The 22456-nt window shown below is 50.8% G+C and overlaps 1 protein-coding gene and 1 pseudogene across 1 annotated transcript in view; both read right to left on the reverse strand.

Annotated features, from left to right (window-relative positions):
- B4GALNT4 (beta-1,4-N-acetyl-galactosaminyltransferase 4) overlaps positions 1–22456 on the reverse strand; it is a 120295-nt gene that overhangs the window by 96611 nt on the left and 1228 nt on the right. The gene's annotated exons all lie outside the window — the stretch shown is intronic.
- LOC112547208 (U1 spliceosomal RNA) lies at positions 8738–8892 on the reverse strand (annotated as a pseudogene).

Raw genomic sequence — 22456 nt, forward strand, 5'->3', positions numbered from 1 at the left:
TATGCTCACATCCCTACTGTAAACGGCTTTTTTTTTTAAATATCGGATTTTGGGGGCGAATGGCAGTTGATGTTATCACTTTAAAAAGAACATCAAAAACTCAGAACATCCGCTTCCATTCCTCTCACAAACCATAATCAAACCACCTGAAACTCCCCAGCGCATGCGTGCACACCCCTCCTCCCCCGCACGCGCGCACACACACACACACACACACACACACACACACACACACACACACACACACACACACACTCCCTCCCTCCTGTCAACACCCTGCTCCCCATCACTGTCAGTCTCATCACTCGGCCAGTCAAATTTCTTTCTGCACTGCCGTTACTTAGGTAACCAGCCTACAAACAGGGACGGCACATAGCCGAGGCAATCCACAGGCAGCTGCTAATTCCCATGCAACTCTTGCAAGGGGCAGTCAGACAGAAGCTACATAGGGGAGTGTAGCTGTTTGCACAGAACTAGGCTAGTGCAAGGCTGGCAAGTTCATAAATATTGCCTCTGGTACATAAGGAGGCTGCAGATTCCTTTCCCCTCCTTTCCACTGCCATGCTCAATGCAAAGGCTGTCAGTACACTGGAATGTACACTATGTTCTGGAAAATGCACCCCCCTCCCCAAGCATTTCCAGATGTATGGCGCCTATGTCTTATAAACAGCTCATTCACTAATGAAAAACAACAGTTCTCTCTCTTTCCTTGTGTCTGCCACCACCTATCCTAATGACTGCATCACACCAGCCAGAGACATGGGCTGCGTGCACAGGTTCCCTGGTTCTCACCCCAGCGCCAGCACAGCCTTACGGCAGCTTCCTGTGCTTGAGTTTCCCTTGCTGTAAATGGAGATAAGCACTCCTCCACCTCTCAGGCGCGTGGTGAGGAGGGTCAGAGTGAGTATAAGTACTCTGACAGTAATGGGTGCGGCTGAATGCCAAGCATTAACAGGATGGTGCAGGATAAGCAGCAATTATCACAATTAAACATCTTTGCACACTATATACACACACAGACGCTACATATACCCATCGGCAAATATCAAAATTAAATATATTATACACACATGTATGTGCTATATAGTATGTACCAAATCTATACATACATATAGTATGTTAAACATACATATACACAGACATGCACATCTGTTCCAACAACTGCAGCTTATCCGGATTTTATAAATACACACATGTGAACCCTCAATCGCCACACCAAACGTTGGCCCCAAAGCCACTATCCCCTCCCAGAAAACCTCAGGAACACTTCTGAATCACTTTCTCTGGATGCCTGGCTCCTTTGGCAGCAAGGAGCTGCCATAGTAATAGCATCCACCTGATATCTGAGCCATCTGTCTGTGACATCAAAGCTAGTTGCTGTGGAAATGGTCTGGGTGGCACGGAGAGGATGCAACTAGAGAGACCCTGTTTTCAGGCTAATGTAAGTGCATGTGCATGCATATATCTATCTACGTGCACATGGGGCAGAAGAGATAGGAGTGTGTAAAAGAAACAAAGCATACACTATGCAACACACATAGTTCTGAAGTTTGCTGACAAGTGGCAGCTGCTCTGATTTAAAATGATGATTAGCCCCTTCATTTTCAATTTAAACTGTTTTACTATAAAAAAAAAAATCCCGGGTATTACAAAAAGTATTATTATTTCCACCCAGATTTTCACCCTACTTTTGTACCATTCAAATATATTTTTAAAACTTGTTTTCTTAGGAAAATGCAATACGATGCTTGAGATATATGCATTACGATCATGTATATCTGCACAGAATAACACAAAGTTGCCTGTTGAAGTCAGGCTATGCAATACACTACACACAAACAGGCATGCAGGCAAACTCAGAAGTGTGTGCGCACATCTGAACATACTGATGAATCTCACACCCAACTACCTACACATTCCAAGCTGTTAGCAGATAATGATTTCAAGATCTGACACACTAAAATGGGAAGAAAGTGAAAGTCTGTATCAGAATACATTTCAGAACAAAAACAAGTATTTGAAAGTTTAAAGAAAAACAAAAAAAGTAGAAAAGGATGAAGTTGAGTGTATGTGCAATAAATGGTGGTACCGCTATGTTCTAGGCTAAAAGTTCTAAGACTACAATAGTAAACTGTTTATTCCAATGAAAAGTTATATTTGGCGCTCAGAGATATCTTTTTTTCAAACTCAGAGGTGTTGTTGTGTTTTCAGTTCTGTTTTAGTGCTGTAGCAAACCATACTGAATTCCATTCATCAATACATTAATCTACTGAATAATTCCCCTCTATTCCTCCATACACCAAAATACAGTAAACTTCCGATAATCCGGCACCTTTAGGACCTAGGGGTGCCGGATTATCAGATTTGCCGGACTATCGGAAGGGGAGGTTATGAGGAGTCTGGGGTGAGGGGGGATGCCACCCCAGACCCCTCATAGCCCTCCCTTCCGATAGTCCGGCTCTGCCCCAGGTGTCCCTGATTCAGCCACTGCTGGTCAGTTTCAGCAGCGGCTGAATCTGGATGCCTGCAGCAGAGCAGCTGGAGTGCTGCCTGGTTGGTCCGGTAGCGCAGACCCTTGGCACGGCGAGACCAACCCGGCAGCACCCCTGCTGCTCTTGGGAGACGCCTGGGGCAGAGCAGCTGGGGTGCTGCTGGGTTGGTCCAGTAGCACCGAGGAGTGGCTGACTTTGGTACACCTGGGACAGAGCAGCTGGGGTGCTGCTGGGTTGGTCCCTGCAGTGCCACTCCTCGGCACTACTGGACCAACCCGGCAGCACCCTAGCTGCTCTGCCCCAGGTGTCCCCAAGACAGCCGCTGCTGATACTGATCAGCGGCTGACTACAGGAAGCCTGAGGCAGAGCTGCTCTGCCCCTGCCTTCCTGGAGTCAGCTGCTGGTCAGTTTCAACAGCGGCTGAATCCAGATGCCTGGGACAGAGCAGCTGGGGCGCTGCCGGGATGGTTCAGTAGCGCCAAGGAGCAGCGCTGCGGGGACCAACCCGGCAGCACCCCAGCTGCTCTGTCCCAGGTGTACCCAAGTCAGCCGCTGCTGAAACTGATCAGGGGCTGATTCCAGAAACGCCTGGGCAGAGCAGCACTGCCTCCGGCTTCCTAGAGTCAGCCTCTGGTCAGTTTCAGCAGTGGCTGAATCGGGGACAGCTGGGGTGCTGCCGGGTTGGTCCCGCAGCCCCGATGGGCAGCGCTACAGAACCAACCCGGCAGCACTCCAGCTGCTCTGCCAGACCATCAGGAGTGCTGGACCACCAGATGCCGGACCATCGGAGTTTTACTGTAAATCCCAATAGTTACCCAGAAAAGTTAATAGTTCTTTCCCCATATATTTTCACTGTTTTTTGGCGTTGTGATAGCAAATACCGATAGATTCCCAGGAAAAATTAAATAAAATAAAAACTGGGAACAAAGGGCCCTAACTATGATGAAAGTTTAAAAACCAATGAGGTGTCCTGGGGCACCTTTAGAGACTAACAAAAATACATAGGATCATGAGCTTTTGTGGGTAAGACCCACTTCATCAGAGGAATTGGAGTGGAAATAACAGACTCCGAGATGTATAACAGCAAAGGAAGTGTTAATGAAGCTAATCAAGTGGGCTAGGTATGTCCCATTCACAGCTTTTGATGTGAAAATGCGAATGTCAATGGCAGGGGAAATTGGCTTTGTAGCGCGTTAACCAGTTAATGTCTTTTTTCAAGCCCAGGGTAATTGTCAAACTTGAAGATGAATTCCAGTTCTGCAGTCTCTCTCTGTAACTGGGTGGTGACATTGCTTTGCAGAAGAATGGCTATTCTACATCCATGATGGAGTGACAAGGTAGGTTAAAATGTTCCCTTACAGGTTCGCAGCTATGACCACTCCTGATGTCTGATTTTTGTCTATTTATCCTTCGTGACAGAGACTGTCCAGTTTGGCCAATATACACGGCAGAGGGGCATTGCTGGCACTTGATGGCATAGATCACATTACATAGATGCAATATATGCCACACCACTTTCCTGCCCCATCTCTGAGGCTGACTTCATTATGAAAGCAGCTTCGTGGTTGCTCTAAATAACACCCAGCTGCCCAAGGAGACATTCCTGCAACCAGGAATAGATAGAGCAAAAAACTTCTTTCCACAGGCCAGACGCCTTATGGTAGGCAGAAGTGGCAGGGAACTACAGCTGCTATTCAGGCTCTTTGCCACCTGGGGTTTCCCCATGCAAGGGGAATTGCCTGCCGCTGCACCGCTCTTAACATCCAATGGAATTCAGGCAAGAAGCTGATGCCACAGTGGGAAGCACAAGCAGCCAATGGATCTGTCTCCTGCCGTCAATGAATGACAGTTCAGAGGATTTAAGCATGAATGACAGTTCAAAGAGAATCCTCTGAACTGTCATTCATGCTTAAATTCGACACTTTACGCCTAAGTTTGAATAAAGACTCTAATTATCTTACCCATTACAAAGATAGCTTCCCCAATTATCACCTCTAATATCATTAGATCACAGACATTTACCTCCCCCCATCCCCCTTCTGTTCTGAAATTTGATTTGTCCTTTTCATATGTGTTCATTTTTTTTAATTGTATCCTTTGGTATATATGGTTGTGACAATTTTCTTCCACTATTTGATCTGAGGAAGTGAGTCTGGCCCATGAAAGCTCATCACCTAATAAACCATCTTGTTAGTCTTTAAAAGTGCTACATAGTCCTGTATTTTGTTTCAGCTACACCAGACTAACACGGCTACATTTCTATCACTATTCTAGGGCTGACAGAGACTGTAAAGCACCTCTGCTGTTATTACTAAGCTCTGCTCCGAACAAGACACAGTAGACACACAAAGCCCCTGCCCCAGAGAGCATTGGAAATGTTCCTGCCAGGGGTACAGGGAAATGTTTTTAAGCTTTTCCCTGCGGGATAACCCCAAGATGAAATAGCTTGTGTTAGCAAGCGTACAGGCAGCAGCCCTGCACAGCACCCCAGAGCGACGACCCCGCAGATTCTTACAGGGGATGATGCCCGGATGGCGCAGGGTTGAACACATAAGAGATTAGAAAACAATTTGCAAAAGCCCTGCTACACATTGACATGAACACACCCCGCTCCTGCACATGCCGCTGGCTCCGTGGCCAGGCCCAGGGAACAGACAACATGGCCCCTCTGCCATGCTATTTAGAGCAACCGGGAAGCTGCTTTCACAGTGAAGCCAGCCCCAGAGCTGGGGCAGGAAAGTGGCGTGGCACATACCGCATATATGTAATGTGATCTGTGCCATCAAGTGCCAGCAATGCCCCTCTGCCGTGTATATTGGCCCAACACCGTGGCTGGTCGGCAGCTCCCTGGTTTAAGGCTACAAAACCCAGCGTCAGGCTCAGGCCTGTCACCACATCCTTTGCCAGATCGCTCCTCTCCCAGCCCCAGCCCAGCACTTGCACGGTTCTGCTCGTGTCCGTGGGCTTGGCTGAGCCTGCCTGTCCCAGAGACACCTCGCCCACACAAACAGTTTCTCTGCCATCTGGCTGCATGCATGCCAGAAACCCGCAGTCAGCGAAGGAGGGTAATTTCAGCGCCTTGCTGCTACGGATCGGAGCAGAAGCGGAAATACATAAACCACAGAACAGAAACCAACTTAGAAGGGAGACAAGGACCATAAGTCATTGGAACCGGAGCAGTGCAAATAAAGGTCTGCAAATGCCTTCCAGACTGCAGGGGAGTGTACCAGTGTGCCTGGGGCAGACACAAGGAGCAGGAGGTGGCAGGGCCAAGAGAGGGAAGGGTGGGGAGAGGAGTCCCAGGAGAGAAGCTGTGTCAGTACCAGGGAAGTGTGTCAGATTTTCCAGCCATGACTCTGCCAGCACGGCCAGAGGTGACAGTGCAGAGTCTGTCAGCGTTTCAGCCGGTTATTATTGTCACTCAGATACCTTCCACCCAGCAGCATCCCATCACGCGAGGTGCTGTGGCGTGAGAGACAAAGTCCCTGCCCCAAGGAGTTCACAATGCAAGTAGATAAGACAGATGGGAACCAGAGGGGAAACTGACGCACAGAGCGGGGGAGCAACAAGTTGTCCAATGTAACTCAGCACATCGGTGGAAGAGACAGGTGTCCTGATTCCCAATGGAGTACCCTATCCATTAGGCAATGCTGCCACCCTGTGCAGAGCACGTGGGAGCTGATGCGGACGCGGTAGTTATGGAACTGTCTTGCCACAAAAGAGATGGGAGCACCCGGAGCCACGAATGCTGCAGAACATCACATACAAGATAGCCTCAACCCTGAGAGCCTGCAGGCTGAACCAGAGAAGAGAGGCAAAGAAGGGAAAAAGGAACACAACACACAAAGTGGGGTGATTGCCAGGCTGGGGGGAGCAGGCTCCATCTCCCTGTCAGCCCCACTAGCGCTGCCCTGGAGCTGCTGCAACCGCAGGAGAGCTCTAGAAAAATGCGGAGGCCGAGGTGTGGCTCAGGTGAAGAGCTCAGAGCCATAGGATTTCCAACTGCAGCCAAAAGCCCCTTCCCTCTCCCGGCCCATGACAGAGTGGGGTGAACATAGGCCGCAGCAGATAATCGGCAGCTCTCCAGCTGAGAGAGATTTCAAATTAAACCTGACGGAAAGGGAAGCGCTGCAGGAAATTAATTTATACAAAACCCACATTAAAGGGCTGCAGCACAAGAAGCACTTAAGCTGCCAGGACTCTGAAGAGCTTATGGGGCCGTAGAACAATGACCTGCTATCCCGGCCCCTGGGCAGCCTGCAAAGACCTGTGTGCATGGGGAGGGGATGTCTCCAAAGATTCACTGATCATCCTGCCCCATGAGTTCTAGTCCTGAGCCCTCACCTGTGATCTCCTGAGTCCTTGGGACTGGCTGAGCCATTGCATTCTCTCTGCCGGAGAGACCCAGTCGATCCCCTCGCACCCAAAAAGGTCCCCGGCCAGATCAGCCCATCCTTTCCAGCTTGCCCAGACCAGCCTTAGCAACATGGCACTGAGGCTCACTCACCAGTCTGCAGAGCGCAGCGCCGTGCCGTGCCGTGCCGTGCCGTGCCGTGCATTCTCTGTGCCGGCTAGAGAACAGGTCCCCTTGCCACCCGCCCAGAATTCCTCAGCCATTCCCTCCTGGAAAGGTATTCTGGAGTACATCTCACACAGCGCGTCAGAGCCGGAATGTGGTGCGTACACACACAGCAGCATGCCAGAGCTGCCCCCCGTCGCCAGGCCTGACAATCCCATGATCTCTCGCAAGCATACTCTAGTTCTTCTGATCCGCAACACAAGCTCACTGCATCCCCAGCCAGCCCCTCTCTGCAATTTACCCCTGTAGCGGAGCAACCGCCTCCGTCCCAGCTAGCATGCCCGCATATCCCCAACTTACCCAAGCAGACACGTAGGGATATCCTGCCAGATCCACAGGCCCAGGGGACACAAGGAGCCAGGGAGCATCCTCCAAGTGAAACTGTCCTGCACCTAAACCAACCCCAGTCTGGTCAGCAAGCGGAGAACCTGCCTTAACTTTCTCCACATTCCCATTTGCTTCAATGGCTTGGCTTGTTGCAAGCTTCTCTCAAGTTTGCTAAGGGTCAGAAGTAGATGTGCTGCTCGCTAAGATGAATCTCGGTTTACTCCATCCCATGTCCCGAACCCAGCTCGACCAACGCACCCCTGTCCTGTCCTCAGCCCTCCTCGTTATTCCACGCCTGCCCTTCCAGCTCTGCCAGTACACCCCAGTCCAGATGTTCAGCACTCCCTCCTCCCTCTACTACTGAACAGAGGTTGCTAGTAGCAAATGTGGGTCACTTTCCAAAGATTAAAGGCAGCTGCATTAAGACTCCGCAGAACTTCACACACCTCTCCCCACCCTCCAGCTCCTGTCGCCCCTTAAATCCAAGTCAGCATTAACTTGACTGAGTCACTGACTGTGGAGGGGACTTCACTGAGTCACACAGAGGATCTAGGTGAAGCAGCACCTGCCACAGAGATAACCACCCCACGACCTGGGACAATCCAGACTGGAGAGCCCCAGGCAAAGCCCAGGGCTTTGCTCTCTGAGTCTCAGTGTAACTGGTGATGAAGTGGCTTCGGCTTCTACCCTATGGGGTACTCTCCCTGAGCCTGGCTTCCACGGGAGTGAATCTCACCCTCACCACCTGGGCTTGTCACTCACCTCAGGGAGCTGGCAGCCACCACACACCCACAAGCAGCTCAGGGTGTGGCTGTTGCTCTTGGAACATGGGAAGGGCAGGGGCTGCCACTGATTTGATGCCCGGGCCCATGGACCAGCAGTAGCTGGCCTAGTGCACAGTGTTCAAAACAGCTGGAACCAGAGGAGACGGAGCAGCACGCGTATCCCCCCCTTACCACGCAGGGAGAGAGAGAAAGGCCCTGAAGGAGGAAATGAGCCAAGACCCCACAAGCCGTCTGTGGAAGATCTGAGAACTGACCCCAGGTCTGTCTCCTAGTGCCCGAGACTGCTGCCCCTGCAGAACTCCTTCACTTCCCCATGAGGGCAGGGGGCTGGACTCGACCTCTCGAGGTCCCTTCCAGTCCCAGTGTTCTATCCTACTATTCCATGATTCCCAGAACAATAGCGACATGCTCTGGGCCAGAACTTCACTCCTCTTCTAGCACCACGCTGCATGGTGGCTGGTTGAATATCCAGAGCGGGGCTGCCCCTCTGTGCATACACACAGGGGGGCCACATCCAGTGCAGCTCTACAGGTGACCTCCCTCCCCCCACTCCCCAGGGGAAAGCACGAACGCAGTCCCCCACTATCACAAATTATACAGTCCAGTTTCCCACATTTGGGGAAATCAGCACACCCACAGTGCAATGGATGAGCCTCACCTTGGGAAAACCATCTTTGTGATCATGGTATCTCCTCTGCCAGGCAAGTAGGGCCCTGTGGCTGGGACACTGCTCTCTGAACACCACTAGGACAGGATCCCTCTCCCCCCCCCATGCTCAGCAGCTGGCCCACTGCTCTCTTAAGCTGGCTGGGGCTGACCCCTCACGGGGTGGGGGTGGCTGGGCCACTGCTCTATGCACACTGCTTGGTGCATTCACCATTGCAGCATCAATGCATTTTGCTCCGCTCCCTGACACCGCAGCCTGAGGTGCGGTTCCCGGGGATAAGCAGTGTCCCTTCCTGCCACACAGACCTGCCAGCGCTGGCCTTTGGTTCCAGCTGGGTGCACAGTGGGGGGTGTCAGGCAAGGCATGGAGGAAACTGACCTGCCCTCCTCGGCTTGTTAGCACAGCTGGCTGCTGGAGCATCCCAGTGGGGCCTGACACCACCCCTAGCCCAGGTCTCTCTCTAATCAGATCAGTGTCTTTCTATGGAGCCTGGAGCAAGCAACCCCAGCACTCCCCAGGCAGCCCTCACTCTGCGCTCCTCCCCAGGGAGTCCGACAGCCCCTCTGCACCCAGCCCAAAGCTGCTGCTCTCCCACGGGAACAGGGGCACTGATGATGTTGCCACGCTCCCCACTGCTAAAGCCAGGGGTTCTGCTTCAGGCGTGGCTGCACCACGCCCCTCTCCCGGGCATGTTGCAGAGTGAGTGGGGCTCTCCTCTTCCTCCCGGTGCAGCCACATCCAAGGCCTTTACCAGTCCCGTCCCCACTTCCTGAGTGACAGGACCAGCCCCACAGCACTGGGAGCCTTAACCCCTCACTCCCCATCAGTGGTGGGGCAGGGCGCCCTGGCAGTTCAGCCAAGCCTGCTCTGCTGCTGAAGCCATAGCGGAGACCTCTGCAGCCCCAGCTACATGCTAGAGCACACAGGCTCAGAGAGCCAGAGCCACACTGACCCAACAAGGTCGCTGGAGCAAGGACAATGGGGCTCCAGTACTGCCAGAGATAGAGCAGCTAGAGGCCATGGAAACTAGTGCTCAATAAACCCCCCAGTCAAACATCTTTAAAGTAGGAATCAAAAAATCCACTCCTCTACCTGCCACCGTGGCATGGGAATCTCACTGATTTGGGGACGGGGAAGAGACAAACCACCAACTTTTGCAGAATTCAGGCTTCCATTAAAAAAAAAAGTGACATTTTTGTCCTTATGGTTGTGAAGAAATTCTCTGAAACATGCCTCGATGCAGAGCAGTCTTCCTGAGCCTGCAGGCAGACAGCTCCAACACCTCCCAGGCTGCTCATAGCGTGGCGGGCAACAACGGAGCAAAATTAGAAAGATTCTGCTCGGGATCTCTGCTGCTAGTGGGAGCCTGTGAGCAGCAAGGAAACAATCAAGAATCAAGTCACTCCCACTGCTGGAGAAGGCTCTAAGGCAGAAACTGGAGCGATTTCTAGAGGAAGCGGCCATACTCCACAATGAAGGCTCAGGTTGAGGCAGAGTAGTGGGAAGTAACCAAGGGGAAGGGTGAGAATCTGTGGCAAGTACCACTTACCCTACCCCCCAATGCCATCAGGAAGCAGAACAGAGAAGCCTTCTCGCTCCATTCCAGCAGCGAGACATGGTGGGGGGAAGCCAAATTTATCAGATGTCATTGAGTGAGGGCCCAATATGAAAATACAGCTCCCAGGCAGGGTCCAAAGATAGCAGCCTGACAAATCCCAGCACCCTCCTTTTTCCCTGCAGCTGGGAGGAGACATGGTTTTCTCATGGGGCCACTGCCCTACAACCATCCTCACAGAGCAACCTCCTCCTCTGTCCCTGCATAGCATGCTTTGGCCAGCAGGGGCATAAGAAGTTTTCCAAGTCTTGCTCCCAGCCACCTCTCTGCCATGTGCCAGTCCTAATATCTCTAGGAGCAAATCCTTCCCCACCCCCTGTCCATCTTGTGTCCCACAGTCAATGGATTTCAGTGAAGTTCCCTGTCTGCCCTCAAAAAGCATGTCCCCCTTGCTGGTACCCTGCTGCCCACAGCTGGAACACCACCACTGCAACAGCAACTTCATTCCCCCTGGTCTTTAAATCCCTGGACAAATACACCTGTCACGTGCTCTTGAAGCACTAGCTCACCTCCCTCAGCACCAGGCCTGCCAAGGAAGTCCCTAGAGGGCCCAGCGCTCGCATCTCCCATCATGAATCTTTTTTTTTTTTAATTGTCTTTTTTACCTGGCGCGTGAACATTTCCGCCCCATTGACTCGGCGCAGTTTCCAGCCGGGAGAGCATGGTAATGGCCTCATTATTTCAGCTGAGGAATCTGTGTGTTAAATTAGGCAGAGGAGGGTAATTATCTCCTTGTGGAAGATAAGAAAGGGATTTATTTGATCAGGAACATAATGTCGCCCTGGTTCGGAGCCAGCTCCCCAGCCCGTGTCACTCACGGCTGCACCGTATCCCTGCTGGAGGGCATGGGCGCCCGGGCGGAGGTGGAGCACGCAGGTGCATGTGTGCCTCCCTACCTCCAGGCACAATGACTTCAGCCTAGTACAGGGAAACTGGGCTGCCAGAACAGAGGTACCAGCCGGGGGCCCATCTGCAGCGTGGCGAAGGCGGCCCTGTCGCCACCATTATCCCAGTCTCTCTCCTGGAGCGTCTGGGAAGGGACGAGGCTGACAGCAGGAGACAGATATGCCCGAACCCTCCGCCTGCAGAATGGGCATCTGCTTAGAGCCGGTTAATTTAACAAGTAATTAACCTTTCCGCACACCCTCTGCCAGCCGATCTGGGATGGGGGAGAGCGGCAGGCTCTGTCTGGGAGCCTGAGGCCCAGCAGGTTCATCCTTGGCTGCCCAGAAATCACCTTTTGCCTCTGTGTTTATAGAGGAGGGGGTGCAGGCTCAGGACGCTCAAACACCCCAAGCAAGGGAAGGGAAAGAGTAGCCGGCTCTCTCGCCTCACTGTTTCCATGACGCGAGCTGTCTCCTATGTGCTTGCCAAAGCCCCACACTCTTCCTCCAGCCCTCCAGGATGCCATCACATGACCTCACCTTGTTCCTTCCCCACAACAGCATTCACCAACCCTTCCCCAGCTCCCACAACAGCACGCCCCACCTGGGCTCCTGCCCAGACAGTCCTTTCCCCCAGCTCCTATGAGGATACACCCTGATCTGGCTCCTGCCCCCACAACCCAGCTGCCGGGATAGTCCATCTATTCAGAGCTCTGAGGATGGCACAGACAAACCGCAGCACCATTCCCACCTGCCTGCTGGTCTGCCAGTCACAGCCCCACATGGAGCAGCTTCCCACAGATACCAGCTGTGGGGGCAAATGCCTATGGGAAGTGGCCTGGGGTGGGACATCAAAGCTCGTTGCTCAAGGAGACAACTTTTGCAGGAAGGGTTGAATGAGGCAGTTAATAGTCTCTCTGGCTGAAAGAATCTTCAGGGGGTAGCCAAGTTTTTTCTGTACAGAAAAATACAACAACTGGTCTGGTAGCACTTTATAGACTAACAAAACATGCAGATGGTATCATGAGCTTTTGTGGGCACAGCCCCCTTCTTCAGATGACCAGAGTTTTGAGTTTAGGACGTGCAGACCCAAAATAAATAGGAGAGAAGGGCAGGTGGGAGACAGGGAGCAGAGGGTATAGAAAATCAGGAAGGTAGAGGGAATCAGTAAGTATCTGAAGACTGGGTAGTTAAAACAAAGCAGATAAGAATCAAAGTCAATTGATAGTATCCTTCCTGACAGGAATCTACACAAAGAGCTGTTTGCACCTTCATTGGCTGTTGAAGAATGGTTGAGACCCTATCTACCTAACAGCCAATGAAGGTGCAAACAGCTCTTTGTGTAGATTCCTATGTCAGGAAGGATACTATCAATTGACTTTGATTCTTATCTGCTTTGTTTTAACTACCCAATCTTCAGATACAGTAAACTTCCGATAATCCGGCACCTCTGGGACCCAGAGGGTGCCGGATTATCAGATATGACGGATTATAGGAAGGGGGGGCTATGAGGGGTCTGGGGTGGGGGGATGCCACCCCAGATCCCTCATAGCCCCCCCCTTCCGATAGTCCGGCTCTGCCCCAGGCGTCCCTGATTCAGCCGCTGCTGAAACTGACCAGCAGCAGCTGAATCGGAGACGCCTGGGGCAGAGCAGCTGGAGTGCTGCCGGGTTGGTCAGGTAGCGCCAACCCTTGGCGCGGCGAGACCAACCGGGCAGCACCCCTGCTGCTCTTGGGGGCGCCTGGGGCAGAGCAGCTTGGGTGCTGCTTGGTTGGTTCCGTAGCACCGCTCTCCGGCGCTACTGGACCAACCCGGCAGCACTCCAGCTGCTCTGCCCCAGGTGTCACGAAGTCAGACGCTGCTGATACTGATCAGTGGCTGACTCCAGGAAGCCCGAGGCAGAGCTGCTCCAGTGGCTGAATCGGGGACACCTGGGGTGCTGCCCGGTTGGTCCCGCAGCCCTGAGGGGCAGCACTACGGGACCTACCCGGCAGCACCCCAGCTGCTCTGCCTCCGGCTTCCCCAATTCAGCCGCTGGTCAGTTTTAGCAGCGGCTGAATAGAGGAAGCTGGGGGCAGAGCAGCTCCAATGGTCCGGCTGCCCATAGCACTTCCGGGTTCCTGATGGTGCCGGACCATCAGGAGTGCCGGACCGTCAGATGCCGGACCTTCGGAGTTTTACTGTACTTACTGATTCCCCCTAGCTCCCTGTCTCCCACCTCCAGTCTAGACGCGATTCTCCGGAAAATAAGCCCTTTTCTGGAGGATTTCTTATTCCTACTTGAAAGTAGGATCAGGGACGCCTGGGGCAGAGCCGGACTATCGGAAGGGGGGGCTATGAGGGGTCTGGGGTGGCATCCCCCCCCACCCCAGACCCCTCATAGCTCCCCCTTCCGATAATCCGGCATATCTGATAATCCGGCACCCCCTGGGTCCCAGAGGTGCCGGATTATCGGAAAGTAGGAATAAGAAATCCTCCAGAAAAGGGCTTATTTTCCAGAGAATCGCGTCTAGACAGGCGCTTTTCTCCGGCTTATCCCCAAGCCGGAAAAAAGCGGCAGCGATGTATATGCAAATGCCGTGGGGGATATTTAAATCCCTTGTGGATTTGCAATTCCTACTCGTTTCATTAGCATCCCATTTCCGGAAAGGGGTGCCAATGTAGACACAGCCAATGGGTTTCTGCAACTCCCGTCACTGCCAGGGTGCATCTACACTGTACCCTAAACTCGAAATAAGATACGCAATTTGCGCTATGCAAACTGCATACCTTATTTTGAAATAGCTTATTTTGAAATTTGGTGCGTCTACACGGCACCAAATTTCTAAATAAAGTGCTATTATGAGCCAGCCCTTATTCCTCGTGCAACGAGGTTTACCGGGATAGCAAAAGAGCGCGCTTGGTATTTCAGAAAATATTTCGAAATAACGGGTGGCTTGTGTAGACACAGGGTATCTATTTCAGGATACCGGAGGTTTCCTGAAATAGCCTTGCAGTGTAGACGTACCCCAAGATCCACGTGCTAGGAAGCAGACTTTTCACATAGTAGAAATGGACGTGCCAAGCCCAACCACAGCCACGTGAAGTCAATGGGATGTTCTAGATGATTAGGAAGAGCAGCTCACCAGAGTCTCACCTTACAGAGCTCTTCCCCTTTGAGGCACATATCCAGTCCCGTGAAGCTAGAGACTAAAATGTTGGGCACTGACACAGAGGTGCCCTACCCCAGGAGTGGTCAATAAGCAGACCTAGGGCCAAATCCAGAAACCGTTGAATGGACCCTGAAATCTTTTTTCTCTCCAGAGTCTGGACCTTGACCAAGAAATTTGGACCATGGCAAAAAAGAATCAACTCCCCCTGCTCTAACCAGAGAGCTGTGTTAAACAAGGCAAGACCCACATAGCAGCCAACTCACTCTCCCTCCTCTCTGCTTCTTCCAGACTACGAACACTAAATTAAATGGATGGCAGATCTGGAGAGCTTCCCCATCACTGCTCTAGTCAGCTGAGCTGACTGCAAGTCAGAGCACAGGACTCAGCTATGCAGATGGTCATCAGCACCTCACCCCAGAACTAGAGGTCAAGGGAAAGTTACACCTCCCTCCTCTGGTGCAGATTCTCCAGGCACTACACACGGTCAGCAACTGACGAAGGCACTGGGGAGTCCAGCAGCTTAGCACATGCATGGAGGAGCAGACTGCATTCCACTTGATCACGGCAACGTTCATTCCTCGCTGCAGGACAGAGCTATCTGCTGAACTCCACGACAGAGCACACCGCAGAGCTGTATGCAGGCCACCATAAGCTAGTGGTGAGATACCCAAAATTGTCTTTCAGCTACCTCAGCTTGCAGTGTTGTGTAAGCCTCCTGCGGCTTCACAAATGCTAGGAGGTGGAAAGGGAGAAGAATCTCAGCAACTGGCAATACCCACAGGGCTACACGGTCACCTCTCTATGCAGAGACATTGCAGGGCACTCATCAATCCTCATACAAAGCCAGAGAACCCTGAGCTTGTGCCTTGAATGAAGGTACTTAGAGAAGATTCTTAGGCCTTGTCTACCGCACGAAACCTGCCTTTTGGCAACAAAACAGTGAGAGTGTTTACACTGCAAAGTGATTTTTCCAGGGAGTTTTGGTGGCAAAAAAAATCTTCTCCCCCTGCGAGAGATTTTTGCCTTTTCCCCTCACTTTACTCTTAACAAAGAGCCAGTATGGCGTCCACCAATATCCCACAATGCTGGCCTTAATGGCTGTGCTCAGTGTTTTGTAATTTCTGCTGCCTTGCAGGCATATGCCCTTCCCCTTTTAAAGTTCCAGGTAGTATTTGACAGCTGAGTGAGCCACTCCATTTGGGGAACAAATAAAGAATAAATCATTGGAGTGCTTCTGTTCGGCTGTTGCAGAAGGAGGGCTGGAAGGGCTGCTGTGCTCTCCTTAGCACGGAGAGTTCACAGAGCTACAGGGGAATCCCAAGAAGAGCAGGGATCAGTTCTGCTTTCCCACAACACTGAACTGTGGGGGTGCTTACCCACATTGCTTTGCCTGATCTGTTGATAAGGGGATAGCAATGTGGCCATGAAATGTCAACAACTTGAGGAAGAAAAACTGGTTTGATTGTTTTTCATTTCTGGAAACTTTTGCATGTCCACAGCACTTTTGTTGCCAAACCTTCCCAGTGTAGACATAGCCCAAATCAGCCTGTTTGGTTTGACCTTTCTCTCTCTTCCTCTTTTAGTTTGTAATATGGCATGGCAGCTCATGCTACAGAGCCTGAAGTCACTGCAACGCAGACTGATTCAATTTCACACAGCAGGGAGTCCCACAGGTAGACAACACACGGCCCTTCCTAGGGTTGCCAGGTGTCCAGTATTGACCTGGACAGTCTGGTATTTTCGCCTCCTGTCCAGTAAAAAAAATTCAGAAAAATACTGGAGACCTAAAATGTCCAGTATTTTCTGATTTTTTCCCGGCCAGGAGCCAAAAATCCCAGGTGCTTACTGGGTTCCGCAGCCGAGCTGTCCGGCCCAGAGCAGGGAGACAAGATAGCAGACTGCCGCTGGCAGCATGTTAGGGCCAAAAAACCTCAAAAGCATTTCTTAAAGGGGCCACACTGTTTTTTAAAAAAATATATTTTTTTTTTCTTAACTCTTGGGGTTCTTTTTTTTTTTTTTTTGTTTAACAACTTTGGTCTCTCCCACCCCCCCCCCTTTTTTTTTTCTCAACAGAATTTTTTCCCTGGTGTTTTTTTTGGGGGGAGGGAAGGGTTTTTGGTATTTTTGGTTAAACCATCCAGCAATCCTAGCCCTTCCAGCCCTAATGCCCACGCTGCCCACTCTCAGAAACTTCACCCTAGGTCTGCACAGCTCCAGTCTCCCCACTAGGAGCTGCTATCTGTGGGGCCTCACAGCTCAGCTCCAAGCCAGTGAGGGCTTTAAGTCTAGGCACAAGACCCAAAAGCAAACAGCCAGCCAGTGCAGAGCATAAAGGAGATGTGCTCTCGCCGTCTGTCATTCAACAGGGGCTGCCACGGTTTCCATGGTCCGGTGCTCCTGTGTAGCCTTGCTCGCCGGTCACACAGAGCCAGGTACAGCGATGAACATGTGCACAGTGGTAGCTAGACCTTGCTCTGTTCCCACGGCCCAGCTCGCCTTCCATGCCATGATACGTCTCCGGCTCCTAGGCCAAACTGTCTGATATGAGCACCACCCCGGCCTCAGCCACGGCCCGTTCATGGGCTGCAGTGGCGCCTGTGCTATGGACAGCTACGCCTGTGCTGTAAGAGTCACCTGGAGCACAGCCACAGCACAACAGTGTCACTTACCTTCCTTCCTTCCCCCCCCCCACACATCCCCCTCCTGTTCTGCAATGTGATTTGTCCTTTTCATATGTGTTCATTTTTTTAATTGTATCCTTTGGTATATATGGTTGTGACTACTTTCTTCCACTATTTGATCTGAGGAAGTGGGTCTGGCCCACGAAAGCTCATCATCTAATAAACCATCTTGTTAGTCTTTAAAGTGCTACATTGTCCTGCATTTTGCTTTAGGCACATAGGTGTGTGCTCTAGAACCACCCCTTCCCCAAGCCTTCTGTGCGTCACCTACAACCCCGGGAAGAGATGCCATCTCCAAACCAGGATCAGGTGTTGCTTCTTACCAAACTGGTCTGAACAAGAGCTGATTTGGGTCCAAATCAAGTTAAAAAATCCTTCTGTTTGCAAAACAAACACACAAAACCAAACACCCCCCCATACCCATACACCCCCCATACACACACAGAGCTGTACATTCAAGGCTTAGCAGAACATAGTTTCCAATGTGTGCTTAGGGAACAGTTCTGAATAACAGTTTACCCAGCTGCCAGAGAAGGTTAGAAAAAGTCACATTTTGCAAACATTTTCAAATCCTCCTCTCCCTGGTGCGAACAGAGCCCCTCTATTTAAATGGCAAGGCCTTGGGGGGGTGGTCTCTTGCTGTGCATTTGTACAGCACCAGGCACACAGGGGCCCTGATACCACCTGAGGTCTCTAGTCACACTACAATGCAACAGCATGGAGCCATCCACAAGACCAAAGCGATAACACGAAAGAGAAACAGAAAAGACTAGGACATCCAGCCTTCCGAGCCACTCCAATGTCCTTGTCCGCTGTATCCAACAGAAACGCCTTCCTCTCCCACCGTACACAGCACTGCCTCACGGGCATTCAAATCCCTCTCTTCCTGCATAATCTTTTGCCCGCTCAGTGTTCTCTGCATGCTCGTGCGGCTGTACAGGAGAGATTCAAATGACATCCAGCTGATTAGCAGAACGCCCACAGGTAGGTGTTTTTGTTTCTCATAGTGGTGCACGTTTACACATGCCTCAGTGCACAGAAAAGTTTTTCTGCACACGGATAGCAAAATTAGAGGAAACATTGCCCTATGCCCTTTCCTTTGCTCAGTCAACTCCACCAGCCTTACCCCCTCCCCCCCACACACCATTTCCTTCCCCCCCTGCTTCCTAGCCATTTGCTTCTTCAAACCCGTAGCACTTAATTCCTCCACAAGGCCTCCGCCAATTAAACACACCGGCGCCAAGAATATTTAAAGAATCCTAAAAGGATTCCTTCTGGGCTCACCTGTGGCCCTCCCCCAGGTGGCATCCCAAGCTACAAAGAGCACAGATGGTCTTGACAGCTGCTCGCTGCACAGTGCATAGCATCAACACTTAATATTTGGGGCAGGGCTGTGACTCCCACATAAGCAGCGAGTATTCTGTCAAGCCACCTTGTGACTTCCTTCAACCTCCTCCTCTTTCCCATGATGCCTGCTAAAACTTTTGGTGGCTAACATAGAGGGTTCCCAACTTAACCAAAACCTCTCAGTGCTACTATAATATATCAATGTTAAGTAATATTCTTGTTCTGATCTGGTGGCATTTTACACTCACTTTCAGGGCCGCTGACCAGGAGGAGGCGGGACAACCAAGGGACAGCTGCCTCAGGGCTCGGTGATTTAAAAGGGCTGGAGGCAGCAGCAGACCCTGGAGCCTCAAGGTTCTTTAAATTGCCACCAGATCCCCGTACGGTGGCATGATCCAGGTGGCACTGAGGGTTAGCTGCCCCTAGCCCCGCCCCTTCTCCCTGAAGCCCTGCCCCTTCTGGGGGCTCTGGGGCAGGTCTCCCCCTACACACACACACAGCCCAAGGCCTGAAGAAGTCTGTCACCAACCCTGCTGACTTTACACTAGTATGGGTGACCACACAAATTGCTGGGTAAGTGTGAACCAGGCCCTTAGCATGGAAATTAGAAATCTCTGCTCCTGGTCTTTGCTTCGTGCAGTTCCAAGAAACTCAGGTCCTCTGGTTGGTCCTGGTCCCATCATGGATGAGCTGTTCCACAGCTCCTATTTCTCAGAGTTGGCTCAGCTGCATTGTGACTGCAGGGTTTTCTGCTGGGAGCCAGAGTGTGGAATGCATTTCCTCATGGCTATAGTTGGAATATATACCCAGTCTGTAGATCTGGGAGCTGGTCTTGCAGACAGCATATGAAAGGCTGTATGGCATGCAATGGAAACCTTTGGGGTGAGAGCACACAGCCCCAGAAAATACACGTAGGAGATCCACATCCCCCTCAACAGGTATCAGGAGGAGCCTGATCAGACTGACAAACTGTTTCCAGAACACACCCCTTTCAGCAGCACAGACAGGACGTTCTGAGGCTGCGGGCAGACTGACGCTATAGCACTATGTCTGAACTTCCTGTGGTCACACGGATGGGTTGGCATTTGGTTATATTTAGGCTTCCAATGTTGCTACCTCACTGTTAATATTCTCATGGCTGACCACCAAACCCCAACCCTGCAGCTAGTCAGCGTGCTTCCCCTGGAAGCAGGGCAAGCTGCCACAGTCTGACATCCCGCACGCTGCAAAGTATGAGGCAGCAAGGGCTGACCAGACAACCAGTCAAACCTTCTTTGAACTCGGTCAATAGTTTAAGGTTAGACTCCTATGGTTAGGCTTCTATGACAAGTTGGTTTTCTAGTGGCATCCAGCAGCTAAGACAGCAACTTGCTTAGAAGGAAATGAACAAGTGTATGTGCCCTTCAGTGCACAAGCAAAGGAGCTTCATTTCCTGCTTTGCCACATTAGCTGTATCTTGACTTCCCTGTTTTTGGAGCCTGGATAGCATAGTGTCACAATGGACTGAACCATCGCGTTCCCTCCCATGAGAAGGAAGGAAATGTTTAGACCCACTCTTTAAAGCTATTGATGGTTTTTGTGGTTAAATGCCCTTTAGCGCAAACATGTAACAAACAGTTTGGAGAAAAGCTCTTTGTGAAAGAGTGAGTCATCCTCTCATTTCAACTGAGAAAGCTGTAACTCAGACTTCAGCCTGTGTCTCCCACCCTACAAACATGTAAATAGTCCCAGTGAAGTCAACGGGACCATTCCAGTGAGTATCATTACATAGGTAGTCTATTGGATTGCGGGAGCCCACACTATCCCATTCTAGATCTCCAGAAACAATAAGTGCAGGAACTTGGGGTGCTGCAGGTGCAGCCACACCCCCTGGCTTAAAGTGGTATCCATTATATACAGGGTTTACAGTTTGGGTCAATGGCTCCCAGCACCCCCACCATAAAAACTGTTCCGGAACCCTTTACCAGAAACCACATATAAATAAACTCCTCAGTGGCTCTTACTTGCTTCTCGCTCACACTGGCACAAATCTTGAGTAGCTCCCCTGACACCAATGAAGTTACATCAGTGCACAATGAGTTTCAGTGAGAGGAAAATTAAACCTGATTTTGCTATTTGGAAAATGTTTGAAGCCATAAATATGCAGCAGAAAGGGCACAAGCCAGAACTGGTTTACTGCTTTGCAGTTCTCTTTTTAAAGATGAGAATAATTGTTTTTAAATGGCCCTCTCTGTCTCTCATCATGAGGGCATGAGAGCCAAATGAGAGTTTAAGCTGAGACAGAAAAATGAAAATCCCCACTGATGTTATACACACACACACACACACACACACACACACACACACACACACACACACACACACACACACACACACACACACACACACACACACACACACACCTGAAGATTCCCAGAATTCATTATAATGACTTTCTAGTACTAAAACCATCACAATGCAGTGAAGGAAAACAGCCCTGGGAACAACAACAGCATATCCTTCTGCAGCATGGCTGCTCAGCTTTGGGAGTCACAAATAAGTTCTGGGGAGCATAACCCCACTCCCCTGCTCCTGAGAGGAGAGGGTCCCTCCCAGCTAGAGGGAAGGGAGTCCTAGTATGGAGGTGTCTGCGGTGTGGAACAGTTGGAAAGCCCCACTGTTCTGAAGCTTGGAAAGTGTACGCTTCAAATATTTTTTTAATCTAAGATATGATAAGCAATCCCAGGTATCTACCTATTAAATCGGGGTTACCTTTCCATCCATTTTTTCCTGACTTTGCCCCTTCCTGCCTGGTGCACTGCATGACAGAGCTTTAGGGATTGTCCAACAGGGAGAGCCAAACAAGATAAACACCCATGCATCTACCAAACACCATCCTCCTCCTCCTTCACAGGAGCCAAACCATCCCCAAACACTGCCAAAAGGACTGTAAACAGCTCAGCCCCCAACCTGGTCTGTTTGGTGTGTAAGCGATCTCTTAGCATCTTCAAATTTTCTCTCTGATCCACACACGGACACTCTGTGCCCTGGACTCAGAAGCCATCATCTAAGTCTGCTCTAAAGAGGAATTGAACTGCTGCTAAAAACACTTTGCCACCAAGATTAAAGATATCGAGGGTTTGGACAGCTTATTGGCAATACAGTCCCGTGTCTGACCTGAGCTTTACAACCCAGCTCACCTAAGGGAAGAGCTCTGTATGTGCATCTCTCAATGCAGATGTGCAAATTGACAGCACCCAATTATTCTCTGCTCTGGCCAAAGAGAGTTAGTCCAGTTACCGGGGCACATTTGTAAGCTTCAGAGGGCAAGAACTAAGGGCTGTCCTCTTTTCTACCACTCCTTGGGTGTAATAAAGGTTCATATCTAGTACTAAAACCATCACAATGCAGTGAAGGAAAACAGCCCTGGGAACAACAACAGCATATCCTTCTGCAGCATGGCTGCTCAGCTTTGGGAGTCACAAATAAGTTCTGGGGAGCATAACCCCACTCCCCTGCTCCTGAGAGGAGAGGGTCCCAAATTAGTATCAATCAGGTTTGATACTAAAAAAAAATCATAATGCCACACCCATACCTTGAATAAGGGGTGCAGTTCTGGTTGCCCACTCTCAAAAAAGCTCTCTTAGACTTGAACAAAGTAAAGAGAAGGGCAACAAAAATGATTAAGGGTTTGGAGTAGCTTCCATGTGAGGAGAGATTAAAAACGCTGGGACTGCTTGGTTTAGAAAAGAGACGATTAAGGGAAACATGATAATGGTCTATAAAATCACAAACTGCATGAAAAAAGTGAATAAAGAAGTATCATTTACCCCATCACAAAAAAACCAGAGGTCACCCAAGGAAATGAATAGGTATCAGGTTTAAAACACACAAGGAAGTACCGCTTCACGCAATGCAGACCTGCAGAACTAACTGTTGGGGTATGG

The sequence above is a fragment of the Pelodiscus sinensis genome, chromosome 4 (genome assembly GCF_049634645.1).
Source record: "Pelodiscus sinensis isolate JC-2024 chromosome 4, ASM4963464v1, whole genome shotgun sequence".
Classification (NCBI taxonomy): Eukaryota; Metazoa; Chordata; order Testudines; family Trionychidae; genus Pelodiscus; species Pelodiscus sinensis.